Source organism: Cucurbita pepo, chromosome LG16, assembly GCF_002806865.2.
Source record: "Cucurbita pepo subsp. pepo cultivar mu-cu-16 chromosome LG16, ASM280686v2, whole genome shotgun sequence".
Taxonomy (NCBI): Eukaryota; Viridiplantae; Streptophyta; class Magnoliopsida; order Cucurbitales; family Cucurbitaceae; genus Cucurbita; species Cucurbita pepo.
In genome coordinates, this window is record NC_036653.1 from 2437320 (window position 1) to 2446103 (window position 8784).

The following is an 8784-nucleotide window of genomic DNA, read 5'->3' on the forward strand; positions in this document are numbered from 1 at the left end:
TTTTTTTTTTTTTTTTTTTTTTTTTTTTTTTTTTTTTTTTTTTTTTTTTTTTTTATGGACCTAGAACAGTATAAGTTGTGTAAAATAGGGTGTACTTACTGTACATGGTTCCATTCACTCCGCCACTTACATAAAAAGAGTAAACTTACTCAGAGTTGCTATCAATTTCATAATGTAATCATTTTTATGCGGAAATAACGTAATCAAAACAATGTCATAGACTTACGTGTTCGAAAATATCTTTAAAACGATACAGCAATAAACTATAGGCTAGAATAAGACGTTTTTAAGTCTAAGAAAATAAATGCGACTACCTTATGCATGTAAAATGATCTTGAGTTGCGATGTCGTCGTCAGTAGTACAGGGATGACTTGCCTTTACGTGAAACAAGTAGGTGGCTTGAGTATTTTAAGAAATATTTAGTAAGTGACCCATTTGTAGAGGTTAAATGCAAACACATAGAATCATGAATGGGACCTATCATATCAGTCTATTTTTCTACGGCGACTATCCTAAGCGGGGTATTGGATGTGTACTTAATTTTCCAACACATGGTTTATATGTGTGAATATGGACCCACCAGTATGTTTGCATACCTCCTAGGCCTTTTTTTGTTCGGGCGAGCATTCTCTAGTAGTTGTTGATGCTAGACATCCATTAGGAATAGTGACCGTCATGGTAGCACTATGGTAAACATAATGATCGTTTTCCTGCCTTGTACTATATGCGTCCATACTATCGTAAAAGGAGAAGGGGTATCCCCCGATGCATGAACACACAATAATGCATGAGGTCACAACATTTTTTTCATTTTCATTATCATGTACTACAACCCCGTTCACACAAGCTTTCCTCTCCAAATACGGTAATGGTAGCAAGTGTATGCTCATCGTGACTTAGATCCTTTCTCAACTGTACTGCTAACACCATTTTCATCCCTCTAGGCTAATGTGTGTTTTTATGGATAATTATTGGGTTCGACCCCGTTATTACCAAGCTTTTTGCTAGGGGCATGGGAATGACTTTGTGTTCTAATAGGAAGTTCGTCCTTAACACGATGTCGAATTCGTCCATCTTGACTATCACAAAGTCAGTTCGTCCAATCCAAGTCCCCAACTTAATGAGAGTTCTTTTCGCAACTCCTAAGACGGGTAAAGCTGTCAAATTGATGATCTTCATCTTTCCTACATCTTGATGCCAAAGGATATTCAATCATTTTGCTTTGATCTCCGTCATGGAGTTGTGGGTGGCTCTAAAGTCGCCAGTAGTTCTTCTAGTCACTCTATGGTTAACTCAGACCTCAACATACATAAAACTGCAATCCATTAGCTCGGTTGTCTCTTCCACTCTCTTCTGAAAAGGTAGACAGTATGTACCTTCCCATCCTCAAGTTGCTGATATCTTCACAAAAAGTGTTTCTAGACCTCTTTTTGAACTGTTTAGATCCAAGTTTTACGTTCGTTCAAGTTCAATGATCAACTTGTAGGGTGGTCTTAAGGATATTTAGCCTTGAATTATGATTTATCATATGTATCATATTTGACCGTTTATTATAAGTAAATATCTTGTATGATACTTGACTCCCATTACCGCTTACTATAAATATCATATTTGCCCTTTTATGATAGTCAAATATATTGTATTCATATATTACTCCTCCTATGTAAAGTTCAATCCTTATCATTTCAAATTTTTTGTGAAGGATTTTTGACCCAAAATAACTGAATGGCTAGGATCAGGGGACACTTGTCTACTTTAAACAATTTTTTTCTTCTTTCTTCTTTTCTCTCTCTTGTTTCTTTTACCTTCTTTCATTAATTATGGTTTATGTTACTTTCATGTGCCTAATTAACAAAGTGGCACTAAAATGACCAAAATAACCCTCAACCCTTGAGGGTTGACTTTGAATTTTCTTTAATTTTTCTACCATTTTTAGTTACAGAAGATTTTCTAAGAATATTTCTCTTCTACTGCATTTTAAAATTTTGCTTCTAAGATTCTAAAAAAAATTTCTTGAATTAAAATTTTAAACTATGTTGGGACTTGTGTGTCATAATATCTCAATGCTAAGCTAGTGTCAAGCTGAATGTCCCTTAAGGTGCCACAGCGCAAAAAAAGCATGTGTCTATGTCTTGATGCTACCCAAAAATTTCTATAGTATTCATGCATGTTTGGATAGCACCTTGACAGTGTACATATTTTTCCTATATATTCTTCTTTTTATAGTCGAATTGAGGGAGACCAATTTCACGAGAAAAATCGTATTTTTCATTTATAAATCTTTTTTGAAACTAGAAAACCTTTCGATACCATGAAAGAATTTTCAAGCTCGTGATTTAGGAGATCGGACATGACTGAAAATCAACACACGACATTAGTTCTCTCTTTCTCTTCTATTTTACCGCTTTTGTTATGTGTCTTACGTTTTCGTTAATATTATGTTTGTTATTGAAAACTAGACAACATGTTGGTTTCATAATCTTGCATGAGAGTCTAACATGCTAAATCAATTTCATAATGTCAAGGATTTCATTTTCAAGGTTTTGAAAATTAGACTGCGACTATAAATCAAAAGAAAATCTGATTGCAACTTAGTGTTGTTCCAGTTTATTACAAACGAGAACGAGTTTGGGTTATATTTATAAACAAATATCAAAAGACCAATATGATGTAAGAAATTATCAAAACGCCCCTATGATGAGATTTGTTATGAATGTTGTTTTACGTGCTTTTCATTGTGTTAGAGAGAAAGATAGGCTATTGCGATCTGTGCTATAGGGGATTGATGGATGTTATCTCCCCATTGAGCTTGTTTGCTTGTATGTTTGCATGATACAATATGTTAGCTCCAGGTGTTTGACTATGTGTTCTCTCTGTAGAACATGTTTATCTGCACAAAACTAGGGCTTTAGAGTTAGGTTGACTAGATGATGACTTGGGTCAGGTTGCCTCCAATAGACTGAGCACTTTAGGATCGTGAGCGACGGCCAGAGGATCTAGACCCTAGTACTTCAAGACTAAGAAATATTCAAGGAGTCAAAATAGAACAACCTAGAGCTAGAAGACCGTGTTAAGCCCTAGCCGCCTTAGGAACCCAATAGACCTTTTCAACTCCCAGATATGACCAAGGTGTAGTTCAAATTATGGATTATGCAATTAAGTGATCGATAGGTGTAACTACCTAGAAAAGCAAGCATGAGAGAACCCAGTTAAGATTAGGGCGCTATAGCTAGTGCGACTTACACGTTGACCAAGTTCAAAATGTGTTCCATTAGACCCTACACCCAGTATCATTAGTGGCGATTATAGGTCCCTAAGAACCTCGTAGGCCTCCACATCCTAGAAACGAGAGATAGGTTTAAACTACCTAAAAGTCCCTAAGAACCTCGTAGGCCTCCACGACAACCAAGAATGATCAAGGTAGTCATTAGGCTATAGTAGTGTGAACAGTCTCCATGTCTGTCCACTACCCTTTCCACTTCAGTATCGTATTGTCGAGACTCTACTTCGGGTTCCATACCATGGATCTAGGCGTTGCTTGTTAGGTTCATGCGACATGTGCCCCAACCTAGTGTAAATGACCATGGGTCTCCTAAAACAGGACCCTTGTACTGTTGTTGGGTTTTATGTCCTAAAACTCATAGTTTATAAACAAAAACATATTCTATTTTCAATACAGTTATTATTGTTCTTTATTCAGTAAAGATTGTTATTGAATAAAGTGAACTTTACGATCATTAATCTAAATCCAATAAACTAAGAACACTCTGGTTATAGTATGATTACTTGAACTATATGTAGAGACATGAGAGTGAATCAAGTTCAAGTATATAGTCAAAATGATCTATAGTATAAGGATAAGGCTGAGTACCTTATTCTGGGGACACTATGGATGCGGCCCACTTTTGTATATGATATAAACAATGCGATCACTAAATTGTGCATGTGGAGACATGTGAGTGGGGGCGTCCTATGCAATGAGTATTGCATAAGATCGGACCATGAAGAAAACCACTCTCACTTTATAAAGTCGTTTACTGTTGAGACTGATTTTCTTTTCATTCGATAACCTAGGTAACTCGGTTTTAATCCTGAGCTAACCATGAACTCCTGTTTATTCGGAATTATCCTTAGATTTGCATGGGTGAGAGTGGCTCTAGTTCGCCGACTCAACAGGCCTCCCATTTCAGGGGTAAGACTGGGTGAATGGCTGGGGACGTGGGGTGCAAGACGGAATTCACTCCTACCCACTTTTAGGGATAGAAGAAAGGTAGTTCCCTTAAGCACTGACTCCAGGTCTTGAACAAGGGGCCCCACCCTCTCATTGGCCTGAGAGGGATTCGGTTTACTGGTTGGACCACAAACCAATTGTTTATTAGAGGATCAGTGAGACATAAGGAACAAGAAGTAACTTCAGGGGTAAAACGGTAAATTGACCCAGCTCTAGTTACGAACAACCTGTGAAGGATCGACTTACTAATCATGGTTATATCAGATGGACAGAAATATATCTATAGTGAGGGGAGTGCAACTACTAGGCTATAGTGGAGTGTCCTAGTAGTTAACGAATGTTGGTTAACCAGGTTAATGAGTTTAATCGGTTAATCTTGAATCGTTGGAGCCCATGATCTATAGGTCCATTAGGTCCCTCTGCTAGCTCATATCGGACTAAACCATAGAACAGTGTGACGAGTGAGTTCGAAGTGTTCGAATTCAAATTGGGAATATGTGCTACATATATACGATATATTTAACCGCATTTTTGTTTTATTTACGAATTAAACAAAAAGAGAGAATCTGAAATATTTAAATAACATTTAAATATTTTAATCAATTATGTGTCAGAATTGATTGAGATTAACATTTGAATTAATATTAAATATTAATTAAATAGTTTAATTAATCATTAAATGTTACTTTAATTTGAAATTAATTGTTGAATTAAAATAAAGAAAGTCAAAATGTTGACTTCATTTAATGGAAAAGTACATGTTAGTGGAATTTTGAGGTGTCAAAATTTGGTTTAACCAAACTTGCATGCTTGCCAAATAAACCCCACAAGTTTGAGTGGAATTTTAACACCATCAACTATAAACTCGATCCTGAGCGTAGGTTAACCTAGTAGCTAACCGGCACACAGGGGATCGCTGCCCCCAAACTTTGAAGACTTTATGGTCCCGTGGGAGAGTTGTCAGGTAACCCCCAAGGATAATGCTCAAATTGTTGTTCAGATTCAGATCCAACTATACTGTCTTGCAACTTATGAGTTCCCGCCTCAACCTAGAACATTGATCATCCACTACATAAGCAAGACAAGCCACTTAAGTAGTAGAAAAGAAGAACGAAAAAATCGCACAGACCCCTATGTGTATGCTTCAGTTTAGAGTCCTACTCGAAAGTTGGGGTACCCAGTTGCTTAGAGAGCATTGAAACCTAAGCTCAAACTTCCTAGAGCAAAGAGTAAAGCCCGTGATACTTACTAAGTTAACCATGCATTGAGAGCCTATAAGTAGGTTGGTTATTGAGTATTATTATACTCCCTTTCATTTTTCTTTTTCAGGTGTTTACAGGCTGCTGCTCGAGGTGAATGAGCGTTCACGAGTTGTGTGGTCATAGTGGGGGGTTGTTCTAGAGTGCTAGCCCGTTTTTACATTTTTTAGGCTTTTATATTTTTGTTTTATAATGGATTCCTGGTACGAAACTTCGTCTTGTAATTGGACTTAATTTTTTATTTAATTTTTGTGTTCACTTTTCTTTTAATTTAAATTTTAGTGGATTTTATTTATTTATTTATTTATTTAATTATTTTCGCTTTCATCTTCTTAGTCTGTATTCGAGTCTCACATGCTAGAGCTCTCACTTTGCATGCAAGAGGTACCATAGGTACGATTATCTACTTAGTAAGTAGCCTACCACACTCTTTTTTTCCTTGTTCTTGTTTTAAGTACTTAGGCCGACTTTGATCCTTTTATTTTGAGATCTCAACCTTAGTTTTAATTTAAGGGTCTTAGTACTATTGTTCTTGGTGTGTACTCAGTAAGTAGCCTGTCACACTCTTTCTTTCCTTGTTCTTGTTTTAAGTACTTACGTGGACTTTGGTCCTTGAATTCTGAGATGTCAACCTTAGTTCTGATTTAAGGGTCTAAATACTATTTTTCTTGGTTTCTAAGTGTACTTAGACAGACTTTGGTCAATGGATTCTAAGATCTCAACCTTTGTTCTGATCCAGGGGTTTTAATATTATTGTTCTGGGTTCTTGTCTTCAGAACTTGGATCTTGATTCTTATTCTATTCTTTGATCGTTGTCTTGCTCTTGGTCACTTTCTAGGTTGTTCTCTTTTTGTCTTGTTCTCTCATACACTCCCCCTAGGATTTATGGTACTAGTCATGAGCTTGACAACTTATGTCCAATACTTCGTATATTCCAAGTGACACAGTCTGCATCATACGCTCCAAGCAACACAGTCTGAAACTACGTCCAAGGCTTCATGCATTCCAAGCGACGTAGTCTGCCCCGCATCTAGGTTTCATACAAAATTTCGTAGCATTTAGAGGTTATCTAGATCATGAAATGAAGGTAAATTTCTTAAGGAGCATTATGGTCATTTTACACCGTTACTTGGTTTAACTAATTAACCATATCCAATGACAACCAAATTTCATATATAATCTCAACATGTCATATTATGCTTAGTATTCAAAATTCATAGGCAGTAGAGTTCATTTAGTGAGATATTTGAACGTTACTTAAATCTCGAGCAATTTGATATATTTGGAGTCTTCACTCACGGTTCTAGGTATTTTTGTTTCATATTCCTTTAATTCATACTTGATTTAAGGTTTATACAAAGATCCAAGCAATTTCTACAAGTATTTCTTAAGAAGAATCCAAAATGGCTACTTACCTCGTTATGGACGTTCAGGACCTTTATTGTGTAAGGGGGTTGTAGCTCATATGGTATAGCGCTCGCTTTGCTTGCAAGAGGAACAAGGTTCAATTCTGTTCTGATCTAAGGGTCTGGGTACTTTTTTTTTTCTGCTTCTTATCTACAAAACTTGGATCTTGATCCTTGTTCAGTCCTTGATCGTTGTATTGTTCTCCAAGACACTCCCCTAGTATTTATGGCACTAGTCATGAACCTGGCATCCTGTGTGTCATGAACCTGACATCTTGTGTCCAAGGCTTCATACGTTCAAAGCGATAGTGTTAACCTACGTCCAAGATTTCATACATTTCAAGTAACAAAGTTTGAACCTATCCCATGGTTTCATGCATTCCAAGCGACATAGTCTGTACTCGAATCTAGGTTTAATAAAAAGTTCCATAGTATTTGGAGGTCCTCTAGAACATGAACCAAAGTTAAATTTTCTTATGTGCATTATGGTCATTTTAATGTTACTTAAATCACGAGCAATTTAATTGGTTCGGAGCCTTAACTCACGGTTCTTGGTGTTTTTCTTTCACATTCCTTTAATTCATACTTGGCTTAAGGTTTATACAAAGATCCAAGAAATTTCTACAAGTACTTGTTAAGAAGAGTCCAAAATCGCTGCTTACCTCGTCATGGACGTTTAAGACATTTATTTTATAGAGGGGGTGTAGCTCATATGGTAGAGCGCTCGCTTCGCATGCGAGAGGCACAGGGTTCAATTCCCTGCACCTCCATTGTGTTTGTTTTGAAATCTTAGGTTCTCCTTCTTCAGAGCTTCTTACCTCATCATTTCTTACCTCATCATGAAGTTCGAAACTTTATTCTATAAATGGGGTGTAGCTCATATGGTAGAGTGCTCGAGAGGCACGAGATTCAGTTCCTTGTACCTCTATTGTATTTATTTTTTTTCAGATTCTTGTCTATTCTTGCCTATCACACTATTTCTTTCTTGTTGTAAGTACTTAAGACTCTTTATCATGATATATCTTTAGAACTTTGATCCTTGGATTATGACTCAACCATAATTCGGGTCTAAGGGTTTTGGTACTATTGTTCTGGGTTCTTATCTTCAGAATTTGGATCTTGATCTTTTTTCTAGTCCTTTATTATGTTCTTGTTCGTCAAGACACTCTCCCTAGTATTTATGATACTAGTCATGAATCTGACATCCTGTGTTCAAGGCTTCATACGTCCAAAGAGACATAGTGTTAACCTAGGTCCAAGGCTTCATATATTTCAAGTGACACAGTTTGAACCTATGCCATGGGTTCATGCGTTCAAAGCGGCGTTGTCTGAACTCGAATCTAGGTTTAATAAAAAGTTCCATAGCATTTGGAGGTCATCTTGAGTATGAACCAAAGATAAATTTCTTTATGTGCATTATGATCATTTTACACCGTTACTTGGTTTAGCTAATTAACTTTATCCAATGACTACCCAATTTCATATAAACTCTTAACATGTCATATTATGCTCATATTAAAAATTCATAGGCAGCGGAGTTCATTTAGTAAGTTATTTTAATGTTACTTAAATCACGAGAAATTTGATCGATTCGGAGCCTTAACTCACGGTTCTTGGTGTTTTTCTTTCACATTTCTTTAATTCATACTTGGTTTAAGGTTTATACAACGATCCAAGCAATTTCTACAAGTACTTCTTAAGAAGAGTTCTAAATGGCTACTTACCTCATCATGGACGTTCGAGACCTTTATACTATAAAGGGGGTGTAGTTCATATGGTAGAGTGCTCGTTTTGCATGCAAGAGACACACGGTTCACCTCCTCCATTATGTTTGTTTATAAATCGTAGGTTCAAATCCTTGGAATGGTAAGGATCTCCAAGACACTC

The 8784-nt window shown here is 36.5% G+C and overlaps 1 non-coding gene across 1 annotated transcript; it reads left to right on the plus strand.

The window, feature by feature from the left end:
• Window positions 1-7594: 7594 nt before the first annotated feature.
• TRNAA-CGC lies at window positions 7595-7667 on the plus strand. The gene has a single exon. It is a non-coding gene; the product is annotated as a tRNA-Ala (tRNA).
• The last annotated feature ends 1117 nt before the right edge of the window (window positions 7668-8784 follow it).